The sequence below is a fragment of the Thamnophis sirtalis genome, unplaced genomic scaffold, assembly GCF_051295495.1.
Source record: "Thamnophis sirtalis isolate CommonGarterSnake01/CBP01778 unplaced genomic scaffold, rThaSir2_p1.2 scaffold_10, whole genome shotgun sequence".
Lineage (NCBI taxonomy): Eukaryota > Metazoa > Chordata > Lepidosauria > Squamata > Natricidae > Thamnophis > Thamnophis sirtalis.
The window spans coordinates 49,911,314-49,935,555 of NW_028261390.1; positions in this window are offsets into that span (position 1 = coordinate 49,911,314).

Below are 24,242 nucleotides of genomic sequence, written 5' to 3' on the forward strand. Positions count from 1 at the left end.
AGATATAGATATAGATATAGATACTGTATATCAGGAAATTCTAAATAAAAGTAACTTGTACCCTTTAAAGTTCTGGATTTCTTCACTTTTTGGTGACTGCTTTTGTAATAAAATTGCTACTGTTACATTTCTTAGTAAAAATCTTATCCTGGCAGGATTACTATCAAGTAAAGTTTATCTTTGATCTTCAGATTAGGAATATTGATGCACTTTCCTTTCATACAACTGCCTGGAGCATAGGTTATCCAACTTCTGTTGCCCTGCCCTTTGGCAACAAAGACTCTACCAACTAACTGAATAATTTCATTATCTTCAAATGTAATAGCTTCTCTGAAGTCAGATTTAGTTCTCTCCTTGAGTGGTTTTGGAACAACTGATTTGGCGGTCATTTCTGGCCCTGTGGGGATTAAATATCTGAGTTACTGATTCATGTGGTACACTTCTGTAATTTCTATAAGAATGAATAATTTCTAACTTCATTTTTGTTCAATTTACCAAATGTTCTTTCAACCAGTATCTAACTTTTATTAGTTGCAGACATTACCTGAAACCAAATTCTTAACTCAGGTACACTGATTCCTAAACATTCGACCTTGGGTTGGCTATTATTTTATATCCTTCACTTAACCTACCTTGCCTTATCCTTCCTTTCATTAAGTCTCCCTCAATTTCATCAACATATTCCTTTACTGAATTCAAGGAGCAGTTTTTTGTATGTATTTGTACTAAAAGAAAAAAGAAACATAAAATCAACTTGGTATTATTTAATAACAATTCAGAATTATTCTGAAAGAAAAAGAGAAAGAATAAGCAGGCAATGGTCATATAAGGGATAACATCTTACTAGAAAATGGGAGCATGCCAAACATCTCAGAAGTGACCATCCCTTTCCTTGCACGATATACGGCTCGCAAGGAAAGGTGTACTTTCTGGCTTGCAAGATTCTGTTACTATGCAAATAAGGTATTGTTGCTACTCCTGGTTTATGAATCTTGTCTGGACTGACAAGATCAATCTATACCAAGTACATTTCATTTAATGAAACCAGTAACTATATTTTGAAAATGGACAACAGAGGGGGGGGGAAAGGAACCACCTAGAACAATCTCATAATAAATTTGAAAATGAATTGCCCTGTATAAAAACCTTAAGAATTCCACCAAATTTCTGCCTATCTTGAAAATTCCTTTAGCCAAAAAACAAAAAACAAAAAACCTGAAAACAAGAGCAAGATCATCTCTACTGCCAGTGTCTAATCCACCATTAGGTTTGTCAAAGATAACTTTAGAAGTAAACCACGAACTGAATTTAAACATTCAATTGTCTTTCATTCAGCATTGATATTAGCGAATTATTCATTATTAAAATCTTTTAGCCAGACCTGGAAATATTTTACTTTAGTCTCTGATACCTGTTTTATTATCCTGTTTCTTAATGTTCCTGAAAGTGGCAAAGCACATCTCTAAAACCAGTAGGAGAAAGAAAATGAAATTGGGGGTTTTCAATGGGATAAGACATTCACAGTGTTGCTTAATTTAGCAGGGATGAGATATATGATTGGATAGCATCAAAATAGTGATTTCATTTTCTTTAATTCAAACTAATTTTCATATCAGAATACAGCTAAGAAATGTCAATGTAGTCAAAATAAAATAATTTTGACAATAGAAGCCAGGAGTGTTTTTGAAAACTGCTATTGTGTTATTGCTTTCAGTGTATTCCAGAGACTTCAAAACATGGTGAAAAATCTTACAGGCTGAAAGATTCAACTATTATATTTGTGATCCAAACCCATCAAGCATGTAACTATGTGTTTGCTTTCTTCCCCATTATCAAAATAAAATAATCAGAATAAAAAAGATCATATTGACAGGTATCTGCATCATTATCTTTATCATCATTCATGACAATTTAGGGAAGGGTTAGGGTTAGACATAAAAGGGTTAGGGTTAGACAAAAATAAAACAAAAATCTCTATCCATAAAATTTTTCTATGAATCATAGTACCTCTTCTCTTTTCAAATTTTCTTTTATTGAATGTTTTATGTAACCTTGGAGAGCTTAATGCTCTCTGAGCTTATTTGTTTGTTTGAAGATATTTTATTATCCAACTAGGTAAAATCATCAGTGCAAGTGACTGTGGTGTTTGCTCCCTGTTTATACAAAATAGCTTATCCTGCCAGTGTTGTTCCCTTTATCTCTTAGTAGTTCCTTGTTTGGGAGATTCTTTATTGCTCAATTCTTTGTCTGTGGTGAATCCCTGTTTATCTGGGTGTAGTTTGATTGAGATGATGTGTTCTGACATTTTTGTTTCCTACTTAGCTTTTTATTGTCTGATTTGAATGGTGTGTAAATGTTGTTTATCTCTGACCCCATTGATGACTCATTTGGCAAGCTTTCAGGAATTCTCTATATAACCTTACAAGTGTAAATGTCCATTTTCCAGAGGAAAGATTACGGTTAGGTCATTAGTTTATTAGACTATTACAGGGCACTAATGTGAGGTTTTAGGAAATAAGTTTCCCTCCTGTAGCATCTGACCCAGAAAACCTAACTGTAAACAAATTGCTTATTAAATACAGATCTTTCCAAATTAATCCTTGGGTAGCTGGAAGCTTAACCATAGCAGAATATACTTCATAAGATACTGCCTTTCAGATTTCAGTGGTCAGAATTAAACTTTCTTTTTCAACTTGTTTCTGATATATTTCTAATATCTTAAGATAATTGCTATGATGCAAAATAAAAGAAAGAAAGAAAGAAAGAAATATATTTGTAATTCCTAACAGATTGCTTTGGGGGCATTTTCTTGTGGGACAGAATAATCCATTTAATAATTGTATTTTATTAATGGTGATAACATTTAAAAGAGAACATCTTTTTAAACTTTAAAAAAATCTTTAAGCAGATAAATTGAGCAGTTGGATGCCAACTACAAGGCTTCCTAAACACCACCATTATCATTTCTTCATTCTCAAGTTGTATTCCATCATCTTCTAGGACCTTGCTTACCTTGGTTGCCATTGTTTCACATTTGTCAATTTTATTATTATTTTATTTAATATTTAATTATTATTTAATTTATTAATTATTTATTTAAATATTATTTAATTATTATGATTATTATGTGGTTAATCTTTGGTGAGATTCACAGCCTTTGGGGCTGGTTGGTAGCTCAACAGCTTGAGTTCTAACCAAGGACTAGGAACTGTTAAGGTAATGTCGGAGGATATAAGCTGTTCCAAGTAGGGTGGTTTTTTTGTAGAATCAGAATGTTCAAGTCTGATAAATTTAAAATTTCCAAAAAGTGGAGGTGTCCCTTTAGGTATTGCTCCAAGGGCTCCAATTACAATCGGAACAACACACAATTTCTTTTTCCACAGTCACTCAACTTCAATTTGCAAGTCCTGGTACTTTGTGATTTTTTTCTTGCTGTTTATCTTCAATTTGTGCATCTCCAGGTATTGCAATGTCAATGAACCATACTTTTTTCTTTTCAACTATTGTTATGTCAGGTGTGTTGTGGGCCAAGTGCTTGTCAGTCTGAATTCTGAAGTCCCACAAGATCTTGACTTTCTCATTTTCTAAAACCTTCTCAACCGGATGTTCCCTGTGGTTTTTGCTGTACTCAAATCCAAACTTTTGGCACAATTTCCAGTGAATGATTTTAGCAATGCAGTCATGGCGTTGTAGGTAGTCAGTTTGTGAAATTTTGCTGCACCCACTGATCAAATGGTCGACTGTCTTGTCTTTCTCATTACAGAGGCGACATTTGCTGTTGGTGATAACCTGTTGAATTTTTGCCTTCATGTAGTTCATGGCTAAGGCTTGTTCTTGAACTGCCAAAATAAAGCCTTCTGTTTCTTTTTTCAGTGCTCCTGATCTTAACCAGTTCTCAATTACTTCTTTCTTATATTCAGCTTTTGAATTAGTTGTATTTAAAAAGCCTCCTTTATTTACTTCCTTAATCATTGGTTCTTCACTTTTCTGGATGTAATCATTCAAGCTGTGTTTTTCTTCTTCCACAGTCTGTTTACTTGTAGGAGTCCTCAACCACCCTCTGCTCTTGGTAGATATAATCAGTCAACATCACTTTTAGGGTGCAAAGCATGATTCATTGTCATAAGCTGCCTTATTTTTCTGTCCAAATTGTCCAACTCCATCTGGGTCCAATCAATTATTACTGCAGAGTATCGGATCACAGGTATAGCCCAGGTATTTATGGCTTTATGTCATCAGTTGGTTCAGTGATAACTGGTTCTAGTGGTGGTGATGTTATTTCCTCCCCGAGAGCTTCTTCTGGGAGTTCTACTATAATGTCTTTAGTTGTGTCTTGAATATCAGTTATTTCCGCTTGTGATATTGTTTTTTGGGTTTTGCAATTTGCCTGAATTTCCTCATGTTCAACTTCACTAAACACTTTATTCCGTATAATAAATCGCCTTTGATCTGCTAGTCGTTGTTCACTAACATTTGAATCTGGATATTGTTGTTTCCATAATTCATACATTCGCTTTAAATAGCCTCTTTTTTCTGGCTCTGAGTTGTAGTAACAGGCCATTATGGCACGGTTTTCATCTGCACTATATTTTTGTCATTTTGTTGGCTGGTCCACTTGTAGCCCACTTGTCGACGGATGTCCAGGGACCCCAACATCCGCCGCGGCCCTTGTTAACCCGCGCGACGACCGATGCGGTATGAAATTCTTATTTGTTTTTTTCACCATATTGTATGGGTTGGCGGGGGTTTTTTTACAGGACCAGATGCCAACTTGACCCCAACCCTCCTCCTTTCTCATCCAGGCTTGGGACTGGCAACAGCGGAGTTGTTATTGTTGTTGTTGTTGTTGTTGTTGTTATTATTATTATTATTATTATTATTATTATTATTATTTGGTTAATATTTGGTTAGATTCACAGCCTTTGGGACTGTGCCTAACGTCGGAGGATATAAGCTGTTCCAAGTAGGGTGGCTTTTTGTAGAATGTTCAAGTCAGGTAAATTTAGAATTTTCAAATAGCGAGGTATCCCTTTAGGTATTGCTCTAAGGGCTTCAATTACAATTGGGACAACACATGATTTCTTTTTTCACAGTCGCTCAACCTCAATTTGCAAGTCCTGGTATTTTGTGATTTTTTGTGATTATTATTATTGTTTTTGTTGTTATTGTTATTATTCCTGAGAGCACACAAACCCCACAACCATGTGAGGCACTACCTTGATATGGTTGTGGGGTTTGTGTGCTCTGAGGAAGATTAAAGATATGCCTGAGATTTATTTACACCCCTCAGACAGGGCTCGCAACTTGGGAGTCCTCCTGGACCCACAGTTGACCTTAGAACATCATTTGTCGGCTGTGACCAGGGGGGCATTTGCCCAGGTTTGCCTGGTGCACCAGTTGCATCCCTACCTGAACTGGGAGGCACTCGCAACAGTCACTCATGCCCTCGTGACCTCAAGACTGGACTACTGCAATGCGCTCTACATGGGGCAGCCCTTGAAGAGTATTCGGAAACTTCAACTCGTCCAGAATGCAGCCGCGCGAGCAATTGTGGGTTCACCTCGGTACACCCACGTTACACCTATCCTCCGCGAGCTGCACTGGCTACCGATCGGTCTCCGGATACGCTTCAAAGTGCTAGTCGTAACTTATAAAGCCCTTCATGGTATTGGACCTGGGTACTTGAGAGACCGCCTGCTGCCAATTACCTCCCAAAGACCCATTAGATCACACAGGGTCGGCCTCCTCCAGGTTCCGTCCACCAGCCAATGCCATCTGGCTACTACCCGGGGGAGGGCCTTCTCTGTGGCAGCTCCGGCCCTTTGGAACGAACTCCCCGCAGAGATTCGGACCCTCACCTCTCTCCAGGCCTTCCGGAAAGCCGTCAAAACCTGGCTGTGCCGGCAGGCCTGGGGTTGACGAGTTCCTCTCCCCTCTCGACCTGTGTGGCTGTGTGATTCTTGGCTATTTTAACTGCTTGTATTGTGTTCTATGTTCCCTTTCCCCCCTTTGAGTTGTTCGCCGCCCTGAGTCCCTCCCGGAAAAGGGCGGCATATAAATAAAACAAATCTAAATCTAAATCTTATTTATTTGTTTGTTTGTTTGTTTGTTTGTTTGTTAAATTTCTAGGCTGCCCAATCCCGGAGGACTCTGGGCGGCTTACAAAGAAAGAAAAAATAAAAGCAAAATAAAGAATAATTTTAAAATTCCCAACACACATACATTTCTAATCGGGGCTGGACCTTTACAACAAGGTCAACAGCAAGGTTTTAACAGCTTTTCTGAAGGCCATGAGAGTAGGTAAGGTCCGGACCTCTGGGGGTAGCTGGTTCCACAGGGTCGGAGCAGCCACAGAGAAGGCTCTCCTCCGGGGGCCCACCAGCCAACATTGTCCAGCTGACGGCATCCGAAGGATGCCCACCCTGTGGCATCTTATTGGCTGTTGGGAGGTGTGTGGCAGTAGGCGGTCTCGCAGATACAACCATATTGATCAGGTCTCATCAGAGAGTTAAACAAAGAGTATCTTTTGCATTAAAAATATGGTGAGATATAAATTACACAAAGCCATACTGGCTTGGTTGTTGCCCAGATTAACAAGGTCTGAACCAGTTCCTGGGCATCTGGTGAAAAATGGACAACTGGACTCAAGACTCTTGGCTGAGCAACCAGGGCCAACAGCTGCAGACCTATTCGAAGGAAATGTGTTTAACCATCACAAATATACAGTAATTAAAAACAAAGAAATAATTATGTTTTCTTATGGGTCAAGCCCAACAAGAACAGGGTATTTGAAACAAAAGTACCAGTTCTGGAGAGACAACATCCAGAATCATAAATAACAGAATAAAGACTAGCAGATCAATGTTGATTTATAATACAAAATAAAGTATTCATAGAAGCAGAATTGTAAGAACTGCAAAGGTCTACCAAGGGCAAAGAAATCAAAGCATTGCCAGAAGTAACTCCGACTGTAAAGGCAAACCAGTTTACATTAGAAGAATCCAGCAGAGCTATAGAATTATTTTCATTTGGAAACCAGATCCCCTCTCCTCTACATCAGAAAAAACAAAGCCCTCTAACTAAAGAAGTAGAAAAATTGAAGGAAAGAATAACGGAGCATCTAGAACAAAACAGAAACATCAGAATAAGCATTGTAGCTTGTTCCAAAGAAACAGTTCGCACACGCATTAAAAGATGCAAATACTTCAATATCAAGGATAAGCACCAATTCACTGCACGAAGAAAAAAAAGCCAAAGAGTGTACCACCAAAATGGAAGATTAGACTGGAAAATAAGGTCATCAGCAGATTGAGATCAGATGCAAGCAAACTAGAACAGATGAAAGAAAAGAAGCTAAAGAACAAGAAGACCAAAGAATACATAATCAAGAAATACTACTTAGAAACAAGATCAAGGAAGTACTGGAAACAACAAAGCAGCAAATAACAGCTATAGCCAAGAAGATCATCAGATACAAAGCTTGACTTGGAAATTATAGGCAGAATTTCCAATTTCAATCCAATCAGAAATGTTTCTACCAATCTATCAATGGAGAAACTGCAGTGAACTAATTAGTATCTGACAAGGAAAAAAATGGTGCAGTTCTGAGTACAGATATGGGATAATCTAAAGAAATACAACAAGGACAACAAGCTTGATTAAAGGAGGTGGATAAGAATAAAAAAGGAGTTGGAATGAAAGAATTAGTAATAACTGCAGAAATGTTATAGAAAAGAGCAAGGAACATCAAGATTCATCTGTCAACAATATTGAATAATTCAGGCCATGGCTATCAAATATCAAAAACATCTGCAGGACTATCCTATTTCCTTTACATGGACAATCTGAACCTGTATGGAAAAACACCATCTGAAATAGAATTGCTGCTCAACACATTTAGCCAAGGTATTGCAATGAAGTTTGGACTGAACAAATGTGCCATGCACACCATAAGAGAGGCAAAAATAGTGAAAATGTCATCCAAAAATAACATCAAGCATCTGAATGAAGATGACCAGTATAAATGCTTGAGTATCCCTCAATCTGATAGCATCAAGCATACACTTGAAGTGAAGAAAAGGGTTAGAAGTGAATACATCAAGAGAGTGAAGAAGACCTTAAAGTCCAAACTCAGTGGAATATCATCAAGGCAATAAACAGCTGGGGAATTCCAGTCATTAGATAAACAGCTGGAATAGTGGACTGGGCTTAAGCAAAATTAAAAGCCATGGATAGAAAGACAAAGAAAAGTAATGACAATGAATCATGCTCTTCATCCTCACAGTGACATTGACAGACTCTACCTACAAAGGAAAATAGGTGGGTGTGGAATGTTGCAAGTATATCAGATGGTTGAAGAATAAAAAAGGACACTGGAAGAATATCTGAAGGACAATGAAAAAGATGCACTGAAGTTAATATACCATGAAGGCTTACTGATTACTACAGAGACCAAACTGGCCTACAATAAATAAGACCAGAATGGAGACATGGACAGACAAAGCACTACATGGCCAGTACATTAAAAAAAGCAGGGAAAGGAGATAATAACAAGACCTGGCAGTGGCTAAAAGTAGGAAAGTTAAAGAAAGATGTTAAGGGACTAATTCTGGCTGCACAAGATCAAGCTTTAATAACAAAGGCATACAAAGCCAGAATTAAGAAGAGAGCAACAGACAATAAATGCTATCTATGCAAGAAGTGGAAGAAACAGTGGTAAGTTGTTGCAAAAAGATCACACAAGCCGGCTACAAGCAACAGCATGACAAAGTAGCAACAATGGTTCACTGGAAGATCAGCAAGAAATATCATTTACCTGCAGACAAGAACTGGTTATACCATAAAATAGAGAAAGTCCTAGAAAATGAAAAACTACATTGATCGGGGACTTTAGAATTCAAACAGATAGGAAGTGCCACATAACACACCAGACTTAACAATTGTCAATAAGAAAGACAAATAAATTGTGATTGTGTATGCTACAGTATCTAGAAACAGCAAAATAAAAGAGAAAACTGGAGAAAATCACAAAGTACAAAAATCGGCAAATAGTATTAGAACAACTGTGGCAAAAAAGCACAACAATAGTACCAACAGTAATAAGTGTCTTGGGTATAATCCAAGACATTTGGAACACTTGAATTTCATTGGCTTTAACAAAATCACCATCAGTCAATTGCAAAAGCAGATTCACATGGAATATTTTATATTCTGTGAAGATTCCTTTAACACCATCAAACATCAATTTCTGCCTATATCAGTCCTTGGGAAGGTTTGATAAGTAGATAAAAAATCCAAATCCAGTCTAAACATCTGGTTGTCTACATGACCATGATAATAGTAAATTTTAAGAAGGGATTGGACAACTAAATGTTATAGGGATTGTCTGAAATGTTATAGGCTTTCCTGCTTAAACAGGAGGTTGGACTAGAAGACCTCCAAGGTCCCTTCCAACTCTTTTTTTTTTTGTTTTCAGTTAAATCAAGTTACATTCCTGACAAAAACATCTTCTAGTTGGCTTATCATTCAGAAAACCAGAATACTTTTTATTGTAAGAACATTGACCCTGTGATTTAGCTGCAAGAAATTGATTGATTGATTGATTGATTGATTACATACCATCAAGTCATTATTCACTTTAGTGACCAGATGTTTTCTCCAAGACATTCTATCCCTAACCCACTCTATAATTTATTGCTATTATAACTTTGTCCAGACACATTGCTGATGGCCATCCTCTTCTTCTCTTTTCTTCTATCTTTCCAAGCATTAGAACTCTTTTCAGAGAATTGAATCTTTATAGAATGTGTCCCAAATAGGGTCATTTGTGCCTCGAGTGAGAACTATGGTTTGATACATTTGATGATCCATTGGTTTATTTTCTTTCCTGCCCACAGTGTATTCAGTAGTCTTCTCCAACACCAAAGTTCAAAGGCATCCATACTCTTCCTATCCTGCATTTTAAAGTCCAACTTTCACTTTCATAAAGTAGCTGTATTGGCGAGTCAGATAAAAACCTGCAAAAATACATGAGATAATGCTGTTCAGGGAACACTCATTACTGGAAATGCTATTGTTACCGATTACCACAGCATAAAACCCCTAGTGAATAAATAAATAGTCACTTTGATATTATAAATATGCAATCAACAAATATTTTAAAATAAGGCAAAATGCTCAATAAATTGTGATAAACCACAACACTCAAGCTATATTTACTTTGTGCTTAAATCCAAAGCTACTTTAGGTAACAATAGATTTTTTTTTCTTATGTTCAAGACAGCAAATAGCTGCAGTTTGACTTTTGTGAAGGTGACATCTCTTGCTTCATAGAACAGGTATGGATAAGATGTACTGTAGTTATACTTAAGGCAAGATGAATGAATTTATGACTATTGAACATTACATTAACTTCCTGAATCACATTGTTTTTGCTTCAGGACTGCCACAGTATAGTAGTTTAATGTTGTTAAGGTTTCTTTAACATGGGTCTGCCCCATCCTACCAGCAGGACAGTCCAGGCTGATACAGCAGTTATTTCCTTCAGCTGATATTTGTGCCATCACCATTTTTTTTTCAATTAGTGTTACAGGAACAAAGCCAAAATAAAGAAAATTTCTCCTCCCTTTTGCTAGCTGAAGGACAGAAGGACACCTCCTCTATCTGGGGATTTGAAGCCCAAGATCCAAACTGACACCAATAATATATGATTAAATAGTAATTGCTGTTTATTAATCATACAAAACAGCAAATATTTGGGGAAACTATTTGCTCATTTTTGTGCCTTTGAGTCCCTTGACCTAGAAATTGCCTGAATTGAGCCCCTGCAGTTTTATAGGCAAGATTTCAGAAGTGTTTTGCCATTACCTGTTTCCTAGAGCTGAAAAAAAAGTGAATGGCCCAAGGTCATCCAGATGGTTTAATATCAAAAGTGGGACTAAAACTTATGACCTGTCAATTTCTAGCCTGATGCCTTAACCTCCACACCAAATTTACTCTCTATAGAAGTGTCAGAAAAAGCCTTATCAACAAAAAAGAGAAAATATGAACAAAGGGTTAATGGATAGGCCCAAATAAACCTGAAGAGAAAAGCTAACTCTAAAGAAGCTCAGTAAGATTTCATTTGAACATAGACCATATAGCATTCTACTAAGTTATCTGCCACATCTAGATATTAAGAAGGTAAAATCTTTCATTTCACAACCTGGCACCATGGACACTTAAAAAATTAAGATATTATTCTCACAGTAGTCACTGCCCTCATTGAGATTTCAAATGAGCAATAACTAGTAAATCTTTCTCTGTCAACCTTAGGTTCCCCAGACTTACATTGGTCTACAGATTAATCTAAACATCAATTATGATATATTCTGATATAACAGAATCTTGACAAGCTTGTCCTTGTAGAGATGCCCTCTACAAATATAAAGTATGTTCAAAGAAGTGTTATTTGTTCAATGTATTTCTTTTTTTTAATCATGTGCTGTCTAACTATGATTCTTATTTAAGTCATTCATGCTACAACCAATTACATACTTTCACCCCATTCTAAATTCCATACACCTGTCTGATCTTTTGGTTCTAAGTATTTTAAGTCATTATTTATAAAGTCTGAAATGTAAACTGTAACTAAGCTCAGAAAAACAATACATTCTCTATGATGTTTCATAAGAGTCTGTTTAGATTGCTGAAATAACTCACTCTAAACCTGGTTTAACCTTATTTATATATTATGAAATGAACCCAATTAAAATGAAAACTCATCTTAATTTAGAGGAAGGAATCTTGGCAATGCCATTGTCTAGAGACAATTGGCTTCACTTGGTCTGTGTTGACATGATGCTTCTAATAAATAACTGGATTTCTTTTGAAGCTTGGCTTCAAGCTCATGATTTAATTAGGGCATATGTTGGAACCCTGACAGCCATCCTATGAATGCTTGTTGAGAGGTAATTCTCCTAGAAAACTCTAGCCTGAGTTATGCGCATAGAAATTATTTTTTAAATGGCAGGATTGGGTTATATGGTGTGTGGTATTGACAATTCTACAGAAAATTCTAGCACCTCAAATATATTAGAGAATTAAAATCTTCCACAAGCTAGAGCTGCATTTAGATTGTGTTGTTCCATTCCTATTCCAGTATTACCAAATTTGAATGACAACATCTTTAGAACATCTTTAGAAGATTCTAATTAGGAATCTTCCCACATTATAGGGTAAATTCATATAACAAATGACTTCAGATGTTAAGTTTAGAAGCAGTCACTGTACAGAACTGGTTTCAAGCTGTTCTGGTTAAGATTTTCCCATCAGAGTTATTGTTTATTTGTCAGAAGCATCCCAATTAAAATAAGATACCATACATAACATAAACTTTAAAACATAAAATACAAGATTAAAATATAAAATTAAAAAGCTCCCCCCCCCTCCCCGAAACCAGCAATATTAATTGTATTCTGTTGCCCTGCCATGAAGTCCTTAAGTGTACACTGATCGGGACACAAAGGGCGGGTATACATAGGTGTTGTTGTCTGCATGTTATCACAATTGCAAAGAACAGAAGCCATTGGATAGCCCCATTTGTTCAGAGTGTCTCTGGATTCTTGTGGTACTCATGTTCAGTCTATTCAATGCATTTCATACTTTCCAGCTTTAGTCAGACCCTTGGTTTGGCACCTGAGTTATTGCTCACTAATTTCCTGTGGATGCTAGTTTAATGTTGGTACTGTGCTGCTTATATATAGGGCCATATGTAGAGTGATACTGTTGGAAGGAAAATCCATCTGGTTCAGTTCCAAGCTGGGAGAAAGACACTGGGAACAAAATGGAGGCTGATCGGAAAGAAAGTTTAATGATGAACAGAACCAACAGGAGTTCTAGAGCAGCTGACCAAATAGTTAAATGAATGGATGGATCTTTATAGGTTTTTGTGACTTTGAAGTTTGGACTGTTCTGGGGGGGGTGTGGGGGGTGTGTGCAATGAAGGAGCTTGTGTTCTGAAAGGGTGTTGGGCAATTCCTATTATAGCTAATGGCTTTTGTCCTGTGTTGGATCTTGGGTGAGGAGCTGCTTTCTAATTCTACCATTCTGCCTTTGTTAGCTGTCAAATTTTGCTACAAGGAGTTTTGAAATATCCTGTCTTGAATGGATTTCTGCCTGCAGTATTTGCTTTGCTTATGAATAGATCTATCTAGATAGTTGGTTTCCTCTTTCAATAAACTCTATCTCCTTAAGTACTGGCATCTGCTATGGGCTATTAAAAAGGACTGGAGGATGCTTTCTACCACTAAACACATGTTTCTCCATTTCTCCTTTAGGGAAATATAATATTCTGCCTTTGTTAATATTTCCCAAAATATTTCAATCTGGGGAGGGTGGCTTCCCATAATCCCTAATTATTTAGGACTGTGACAATGCTCCAATAATGTCATGTTCCATATAATATGCAGCTTCCAAGCAGCCTGCTTAATGCAAAGCTGGAAGGCATATTCATGAACTTTTGCTGGATTTAGTCTTAACTGATTATCTCAAAAGTCATCTCTACGAGGGTTTCAGTTAAACATTGTTCAACCTACTAAAATGTTTTTCCCTGTACAACCATTGTTTGATGATCAGCATACATATAGTTAGTATTTTAGGGAGAAGCTGATCATTGGTGTAAATATTAAAAAGAGTTGGAGCAAATACACTACCTTGTGGTAAGCCATTCCTTTGGTTTCCCTATCTGCTTTGCCTTCCCTGGAATTCCATAAAAATTATAATTATATAATGATAATGATAATTTATGTTATAATCCTATTAAAATCCTTAATTTTCAGTATGGGAAAAAAATTCCTTATAGCTAATGGGGTGCAATGGCATAATGGTTGTCAGCTGGATAGCTAACATCCCAGGTTCAAGTCCTGAGCACTGCACCATGGGATGAACTCCCGTTCTTGCCTCAACTCCTGCCAACCTAGCAGTTACAAAGGATACAAATCTGAATAGATAAATAGGTACCACTTTGGTGGGAAGATAACAGCATTCCATGCACTTCGGCATATAATCATGTGACCACATGACCATGCAAATGTCTTCAGACAACACTGACCCCTTGGCTAAGAAATGGAGATGAGCATCTCCCTGGAGTTTGACAGGATTGGATAGGGAAACGTTTACCTTTTCCTAATAGCTCATATGTACAAACCTAGATTTAGCAAAGATTTGTGATTAGAACCTTCCATCTTTATAGTTATTTTAATATAATAACAAATGCTACGGCAGGGGGCACTGGCTCTAGATTAAATAGTATATAGACTATTACCTATTAGGCAGGCAGGGTTACCTCTGCCTGCCTAAACTGTTTCTGTTTTCTCTCCTACAATATTTTTTTACCAGGATGAGGAAAAACTGTAGAGATTTTGTAAGTCCCTTAGCATTTTTATTTGGAGAAGGTGATTAAATCCTTCTCTCTTATGGACATTAATCCTAAATCACTTATCTCCTCTTTGGTAGCTGATAATAGTGAAAAATCCTATTCACAGATTTTCCACAGCATGTCTTATTTCGCCTTAAATTAACTCAATAAGAATGATATGCACTGTCTGTAATGTTTCACAGCTGGTTATCAGCACTTCTACTTTTTTCATACACTTTCTAAGGGTGGACTTTTCCCTTTTATAGTGCCAGTGTTCATTGACCTTTAATAATTTGGATATTTTATCTTTTGCTATTCTGCAACTTAAATCTTTAATTGATTGCTAGAGGCATCTTGATAATAGAAATAAGGCAACCTGGTACTGGAGTACTTTTCCTGTAATATAAATTTCATTTCAGTTATTCACATACAGAGATTCATTTGTTGCAGGAATATGAAACAGATACAATACATATTTATTACATAACAAAATCACTTTTTAAAACAAACACAAATTTGGAAAATTGACTTTGTCTGATGATTCAATTGATACCATCCACTCATCACAGGGAATAGGCAATTTGTTGCTTTTGAGAAAGACGGGTTGTATAGAAAGTGTTTTCAATATATAATAATTTAGTCTTTCAACAATATGAAACAAAATAATTTACCAAATTTACTTGCAGTGGCTGAATATTATAATCTCAAATGCTCATTTCCTATTCAAACATTTTGTAAATTGGATATTGTATGCATCTAAGAAAACAGTTTAACATATCCCTAATTAATGTTTTTGTTTTTTACTAGACATGCCCACATGCAATTCAAAGTGGTGGTTATTACCTATAATGGTCTGCTTATAGCAGTTATATACCCCTTCATAGGGTTTTCAGCTCTCTCTAAGCAGTTTACAGAGTCAGCATATTGCCCCCAACAACAATCCGGGTCCTCATTTTACCCACCTCGGAAGGATGAAAGGGTGAGTCAACCCTGAGCCAGTGAGATTTGAACAGCCGAACTGCAGAACTGCAGTCAGCTGAAGTAGCCTGCAGTGCTGCATTTAACCACTGTGCCACCTTGGCTCCTGCTTGACATAGAACTAAGCTAGTTGTAGTACTGCCTTTCTCCATTGCCTTTGCTCAGCCCACCAGATCTAGCAAAGAGGCCATGGGTCTCTTCCAATAAACAATGTTATCTTGTTGGATTCTGGTTTTGGTTTTCTCTGTGACAGTGCCTGTTCTATAGAAAAGCATCCTTGGAATTTAAATGAACCTGACTTGTTAGCCTTTCACAAGTGCTAAAGTATAAATTCTATTACTATTGGTATGTTTTTCTTTCTTTTTTTGCCACATTTAAAGCTTTTATTTTGAAAAATAAAATACAAAAGGCTGTTGGATTGTAAACCTTCAAGTTCTTTCTCGCATCTCAGAAACCATTTTTAAATAAGTAAAACTTAATTTCATAAATCAGCTAAATTGGTAAAAGGATGTGGTGACAACAGGAACAAGCACCATTTTCCACAAATTAAAAAATGATTGCTCAAGGAAGGAAAAACAATACAGAGAGAAAAAGCTGTCTGCTGTATGGTGGTCTAATGATGGATGTGAACTACGTGTGGAGAAAACAGTTCAAAGGAGACAAAAATGTGTATTTAAGAATTAACATAGACATTCTGTGCAGTGGTTCATTTCCTGTATTTTCTGTAGGAAAGCAAGGGCTAAACAGGCCATTCCTCATTTTTTCATCCTTATGAAGCCATGACTGCCAATCATCCCTTTGGAAGATATGCACACAAAGGAACCAGCATGCATCAAAATAGACACTTGGTGTGTTTTTCTATGATTGCTGTTGTTGGTTTAGCATTGCCATGGTTCATATATTGTGATTTGCTTTTTTATTTATTTGTTTTTTAATCCTTGTACACTGCTGTTAGGCTAGCCATGTTCTCAACTCAAGCTACCTCACAGGGCATCAGGGAGTCCTAGATGCCATGATAGGTTCCTGAACTAAAAATAAGAATAGCAAAGCAAAAAATAGAAATACTGTAATTTGTTATTATTACAGTTGGTCACACAGTCAGTCAGATGTTTACATTGTATTTAGCATTTTTATCCATCCAGTCAATCCTTCCCACGGACCTGGGATAAGCAGATGTTGTTCTCTTTTTCTGTTAGTATGGTTGCATAGTTGACCTTATAAATTGTTATTATTTGAAATGGTATGGAAGTGTATTAGACGTATGGCATTCTGTATCCATCATTATCATTTTCATGCAACAACCTATTGACAAATCATGTTGACAATTATTCAACAATGTGTCATCCTCTGCCTGAAATGAGATACAGATAATAAGAAATATGTCACAATTGATAGATTTATACCATTCATAATTTTCTCTACCTACATTTGTGAAATTATAGCAAGAGTAAATGAAATGCTTTAAAATTTTACATAAGTATTGCTTCTAGTTTTGGTAGAGACATTGTTGTAATTACAAATATAACTGTTAATATTAACTACAATGCTAATTTGATTATACCATAATTATCTAATCATTGCTGTAATTTACTATCTTACATTTTGTTTGTATGGTAATCAATGATTTAATGCTTTGTTAGCTACATTTATATGGTCATGCTAACGTTTTGAAATTCAAAACAATTACAATAACTAATTTTCACTGTATTTATCATTTAAAATGTTTTAATTGTGTTTTATTTGATTACTTGAACAGGAAAAATATTGAAATATGCATTTCAATTATTTCCAAAAATATAGCCAATAACATAGAATCATTTGCAAATTCCCCGTGCTGACACACGATAAAATACTTTCCTCTGGCACCTAATAACAGCAGCAAGACTGTTGGTGGCGCAATACTGGAAGAAGGAAGACTTGCCTACAACTCAAGAATGGACATTGAAAGTTACAAACTTAGCCGAGATGGCTAAAATATCAGCATATATTAAAGATCACTCAAATGAGAGATATAAACGAGACTGGAAAAAATGGATTGACTATATACAAAATAAATACGGGACCAAGAAATTCCAGTTAGCCTATGCTTAAGATCAGAAATGATTTAAATTGTTTAAAGTTAGTTCAGCAAGAAGAAGCTAAGGTCAATGTAGAATGTCATTAATTTCTTTATTTCTTTTTTTCAATAGATTTTAGACTGTGTTTGTTAAAAATCCATACCGTGTATGGGTTCTGGGAAGTCGGGGGGAGGAGGGGGGGTTGGGGGGAGGGTGGAGGGAGGGAAGGGTATGCATTAGACTAGACAAGAATTTGGTGGTAAACTAGAATTATTTTGACATACAAAAAATTGTACTTCAATGTCTTACTGATTGAGGAATGATGAAATGTTTGTTTTAAAAGAGATAAAACTTTTGAACATAAAAAAGAAACTTAAAAAAAATACTTTCCTCTGTACCTCTTACCTTCTCACTGGCAGTACCTTTTTTAAAAAAAATACTTTCTCCTGTTTCTATCAACCTTGCATTCTTTATCACAAGACAGAAAGCTTAGAGCAGCTTATTTATCTTTTGGGCTGAAGCTTGAGAAAGCCAGAAAATTGGAAACAATGGCTAACGATTTCACTAGTATTTTTCATAATCAGTCCATATATTCTACAATGAAATACAAATATTTCAGAAGATCAAGAAAACATGAAATAACTTTGCTCCTCCAAGTCTCTCAATCCCTTGCATGTTGATTTGGGTCAGAAAGACAATAAAAACATAACTTCATGAAGAACATACAGAAAACAAGGGAAAACGATTACTGTATAATGCTGATAATCAAAACCTTACAGATATATTTGAACATATTGTTAGGAATATAATCTAACGGTTGGGTTTGGCAATATATAAATCATGTAACAATGTTATACCGGTTTCTTTAAATCATGCTGTAAATGTGATTGGTTGCTGTTTACTCAAGTGGCCATAAGATGGACACAGAATCACTGTTAGAGGCTGATCTGATCTGAGTGTTTGGAAGCTGGCTGATAGAAGTGCCGTTTAGTGATCAGTGTGAGCTATTGTAAGTTTTTGCAACTGCTAGCAAACTTTCTGTACCGGACTGTTTGTATGATTATTGACTATGTTATTTGGATTATCCCTTAACTGAAAGACGTTGATGACTGACTGTCTTAACTGTGTATGACTTGGACTGTTTGATGGACTCTGATACCTCTATTTCCACGAAAGTAAAAGCCTATTGAAACTGCAGTGCCTCTGTATGCTGGTTTGTGTGTTCTCCAACACCACCTTCACAGCACTTCTCTGAACGCACTCGCTCTCCCAATGGGGAGCTTACCTAACACATATTTCTAATAAATATAATAGATAACTAATTAATGGAAATCATCAATTAAAGGTACAAGCTTAATTATATGTTTTACATTAAAATCCAGCTTACAAAATGATAAATATGACTTGTGCCATCAAGTCAGTAGAGACTTTTAGCAACCACATAGATTTTTTCCAGAATAATCTCTTCTCAACCTGATCCTTCACACCTTTCAAAGTCTACATTTTTTATAATGTGGTGACCAAAACCAGATACAGTGTTCTAAGTGTGGTCTTACTAAGGCTTTATAAGTGAAACTAATACTTCATGTGATCTTTTTTATTTTTTTTATTTTTTCATTTTCATTTTCATACACTCACATGTATACTGTGCATAGCCAACACCATACAGTATTAAACAATAATTGCAGCAATTCCTCTTGTCAACAATACCCCAGAAAATAGAAACCCAATATACTTCTTCCACTCTCCATACACCTCTTTCTTCCACCACCCTCCAACTTTCTATCTTCCCTCCATCATCCCCCTCTACCCTACTTCCCCTCCCCCTCTACCACTCCTCTCTCCAGATCCACTGTCCCCCTTCCTTCTCCCCTTCCCTCCCACCCTCTCTCCCATCCCTCTCTGCCCATCTTTCTTCTTTCCCACTCCTTCTCCCCTTGCTGTATTTCCACTATATGTCAATGTACTTGGCTTATCCTATTTTTAAAGAGAGATTAAAGAAAAACAGTATACATGTGAAGTCACATTACATTGAGATCTAACACATCATGTCTAACCTAATATATATCCTCCCCCCACCTTCCCCCCCAACCCCCCACCTCTTCCCCCTCCCCGACTTCCCAGAACCCATACACGGTATAGATTTTTAACAAACACAGTCTAAAATATATTGAGAAAAAAAAAGAAATTAAAAAAAGTTAATAACATCTCTACATTGATCTTAGCTTCTTCTTGCTAAGCTAACTTTGAACAATTTAAATCATTCCTGATCTTAAGCATAGGCTATCTGAAATTTCTTAGTTCCGTATTTGTTTTGTATATAGTCAATCCATTTTTTCCAGTCTCGTTTATATCTCTCATTTGAGTGATCTTTAAGATATGCCAATATTTTAGCCATCTCGGCTAAATTTGTAACTTTCAATGTCCATTCTTGAGTTGTAGGCAGGTCTTCCTTCTTCCAGTATTGCGCCACCAACACTCTTGCTGCCATTATTAAGTGCAGAATCAAGTTAGTCTCTACCGCTGTAAAGTCAGTACTTATACCTAGCAAAAATAACTGAGGAGTAAACTTTATCCTTCTTTTAAAGATATTTTGCATAATCCACCGTATTTTTATCCAAAATGCCTTAACCTTTTGGCAAGTCCACCATATATGGAAATAGGTAGCATCGAGAGAACCACATCTAGAGCCAAGGTGGCGCAGTGGTTAAATGCAGCACTGCAGGCTACTGCTAGATCAGCAGGTCAGCGGTTCAAATCTCACCGGCTCAGGGTTGACTCAGCCTTCCATCCTTCCGAGGTGGGTAAAATGAGGACCCAGATTGTTGGGGGCAATATGCTGACTCTCTGTAAACCGCTTAGAGAGGCCTGAAAGGCCTATGAAGCGGTATATAAGTCTACTGCTATTGCTATTGCTATCTCCAACATTTGGGTTGTAAATTCGGATACATAGAAGCTAGCTTTTTACGATCTAAATGCCATCTATAGAACATCTTGTAAAAATTTTCTCTCAGGTTTTGAGCTTGTGTAAATTTCACGTTTCTTACCCAAATTCTTTTCCATGTATCCAACATTATGGGTTCTTCAATATTTTGAACCCATTTTACCATACAATCTTTAACTAGTTCTGTTTCCGAATCCATCTGTATTAATACATTATATATCCTCTTTATATACATTAAACTTTGGTCTCTTATTTGTTTAAATAGATTGTGATCTTGATTCTATCCCTGTTAACCTAGGATTGCATTGGCTTTTTCGGCTGCTGTTTGCTGGTTCATATTTAAGTGTTTGTCCACTAGAACTCCAAAATCACTCTCACAGTTACTGCCATTGAGCCAAATTTCACCTAATCTGTACCTGTGCATTTCATTTTTCTTGCCTACCTATAAAACCTTACTTTATCTACATTGAATTTCATTTTGTTAGATAGGACTCATATGCTATATGGATTGTAGCAAAGTATAAAAGTTGTACATGCTAGGTCTTAACCACTGAGTGGGAATGGGAAAACCAATTCACCATGGCCAACTCATTGCAGCCAACTCATTAAGGCCAACTCGCTGCAGGACAACCTGCTGTGGGACAATGTAAAAATTCTATTCTATTTAGTTATTTAAAAGAAATAAAAAATATTTTAATTTTTGCCATTAACATTTTATTCTATTCCCCCTTTTGCATCCTTTCTTTAATGATTCTATTCCACCATTGCTTTGATATTAGTGTAACTTGTCCTGCAGTGAGTTGTCCTGTGGCAAGTTGGCCATGACAAGTTGGCTGTGGTGAGTTAGTCATGGTGAGTTGGCTGTGGCAAGTTGACCATGGCCGTGGCTAATTGTCAAAGACCTAATTGGGTGGTTCAGAGAATAGGAAGTAGGCTCAGGGATAGATCCTAGTGTTTGAGAATTAATGGGGCACAGTCTGAACAGAGACCAGTCACAAAATGATGTACCAAAAAGCTCAGTCCTAGGTCCTATTCTGTTCAATGTGTTTTTAAGTGATATAAAAGAAGGATTTCTAAGTAAAGTTTGTCTTTTTGCTGATGATGTAAATGTGTAAAATAGAGTTGGTGTTCCTGGGTATATTCATAATGTGGAAAATGATTTGGCATGGCTGGAAAAGTGGTCAAAAATATGGAAAGTGCAGTTCAATGTTTCATGCATTTAAGAACAGAACAGTTATGGTAATATAGTATTATGCAGAACAACAGAAGAAAAAGATTTAGGTGTGCTCAGAGCAGATGACTGCAAAATGAGCAAACAGTATAGCCAGGGATCTGTGAAGGCAAACAAGATTCTGGGATGTATCACTAGAGGAATCATCAGCAGAAGAAAGGATGTCCTTATCCAAATATATAGGGTTTTAGAAGTCACCGGAATACTGTGTCCAGTTCTGGAGATCTCACTTTAAAAAAAATGATAAGATTGAATGAGTCTAGAGACAGGCCACAAAAATGTTGCAAGGCCTGAAGGAGAAAATATTTCAGGATATATTTGAGGGAATTAGTAATTAGTAAACAGCCTGGAAGACAGAGGTGAAAGGGGGAGATGTTTGAAATATTTAAATATATTAAGGCAGGGATGTCCAAACTTTTTGCAAGGAGGTCCAGATTTGGTGAGGTGAAAATGTGTGGGGCTGACCATTCAGCCTGACATTCTTTGCACCATTAACATTAATGTGCAGTGAAGGAAAAATGCCAGCCGGCGGGGATAAGTAACAGGCTGAGCCGGTGGGGAGAAGAGGCTGCGGGGTGCTCAAAATTTGAAAACGGGCTGCAATTGGCCCCCAAGCCGGACTTTGGACATGCCCGTATTAAGGTTTGAATAAAGTTCTGGACTTTATTCAGTATATAGATTAGAGTTCATATAATAAGCAAAAATCAAGAACAATGTGGCATAAACTGACAGATGAGAATTCAAAAGTAATGTTAGAAAGTATTACTTCACAGAAAGAGTAGTGGAAGCTTGGAACTTCCAGCAGTGAGAGTGGATCAATCATCAATAACAGAGTTTAAACATTTTTGGAATACACACATGTCCATCATCTGACAAAAATAAAATAAAATAAAATAAACTCAAAGGGCAGACTCAATGGACCACTAGGTCTTTTTCTTCCATCAGTTTTCTATATTTCCAAGTTTCTCTTCCTTTCCTTTTTAGACTTCTTAGACTTCTCAAGAGAGTTAAGTCTTTGGATGATACATCGAAAGTATGATAAGTTGAGCATCACTTGCGCCTCAAGTAAGAACTCTTGAGGATTCATTTGTTGTATGATCTATTTGTTTTCTTGGATATCAGTGGAATTCTCAGGAATTTTTTTTACCAATACCAGCATTTAAAAATGCCATCACTGTCTTGTTTGTTCAAGATACTGTACAACTTTTTCTGTCATAAAACATTATAATAGAAATGATCCCCTGTATGATTCTGATCTTTGTAAGTGGCAACAATATATCTAATTGTAGATATATTATGGGGACAGAAGATGTTCTCCAAAGGTTTAATTGTTACTCTACCAAGTGCTTCGCTGTGGCATACTGTATGTCTTGTTTGTTGATTTCTTTACAGTTAATAGCTAAGGAAAAGAATACCTTGAATATCTTCTTTATGAGGTCTAAGAAAAGTTGCTGTTACTGCTAGCATTACTTTGGTCTTCTTTATATTTATATTTAATCTTAGAATCATTTTTTTGCTTGCTCCTTGACTTTCATCATTAGAGTTTACAGATCATTTGCATTTTACCTTTTAGAGTTAAAATAAGCATATAATTCTGAAACCATCATCATATTTTGATGGCGCAGTGGTTAAATGCAGCACTGCAGGCTACTGCTAGATCAGCAGGTCAGCGGTTCAAATCTCACCGGCTCAGGGTTGACTCAGCCTTCCATCCTTCCGAGGTGGGTAAAATGAGGACCCAGATTGTTGGGGGCAATATGCTGACTCTCTGTAAACCGCTTAGAGAGGCCTGAAAGGCCTATGAAGCGGTATATAAGCGGTATATAAGTCTACTGCTATTGCTACTGCTATTTTTATAATCCATATTGGTTGAATACGATAAAGTAAATAGTCCTGGACTCACTCCTTTAACAACCTGGAGCCAATTTGTTTCATCATGCTCCTTCTAGACCAGGCTTGTCAAACTGGCAGCCCGTGGGCCAGACGCGTCACGCATAGGCCACACCCACCTCAGGTCTGCGAATGAGACAAATTCGCAAAATGTCACATGATATGGCAAGTTTGACACCCTTTTTCTAGAAAGTGACTTCTTGACGTGAAGGTAAAATTTGCATGAGAACAATAAAATGAACTAGAATTTCTATTTTCCTGAGCACGTTCTTTGTTCAAAATTTTGCTCATACACAACTAGTTTTCTCTGCAATACTCACAAACAGGAGATATTCCATCATTGTTCTTCTGCAACTAGCGTTTGGAGGCACACTACATCCAACCTAGAAGTAAAGTTGAATTTTTGAAACCAATAACTGTTAAGATCCAAATGCTGACATTGCTATTGGTCAGCAGTCCAAGAGGAACCTGTCTATCCATGGCTTCTATGTTTATTCAAAATCTTTTTGAAATCCTATCGTAATGTTAATATAATCATTTCTATCCAAATGCCTTTTGACACTTTCAAACATCTCTAGTTAGTGGGACAAGGTTATTCATAGAATTCACAGGGTTTTTTTTTCATCTGAGAGGATTGTTTTTTGATGCATTTTGCTATTTTTCTTTTCTATCAGCTTGCCTGGAGTAAATAATACATTCAGAGATATTCATGTTATATGGGTGGGTAAGCTAAAATTTGCAAGATGG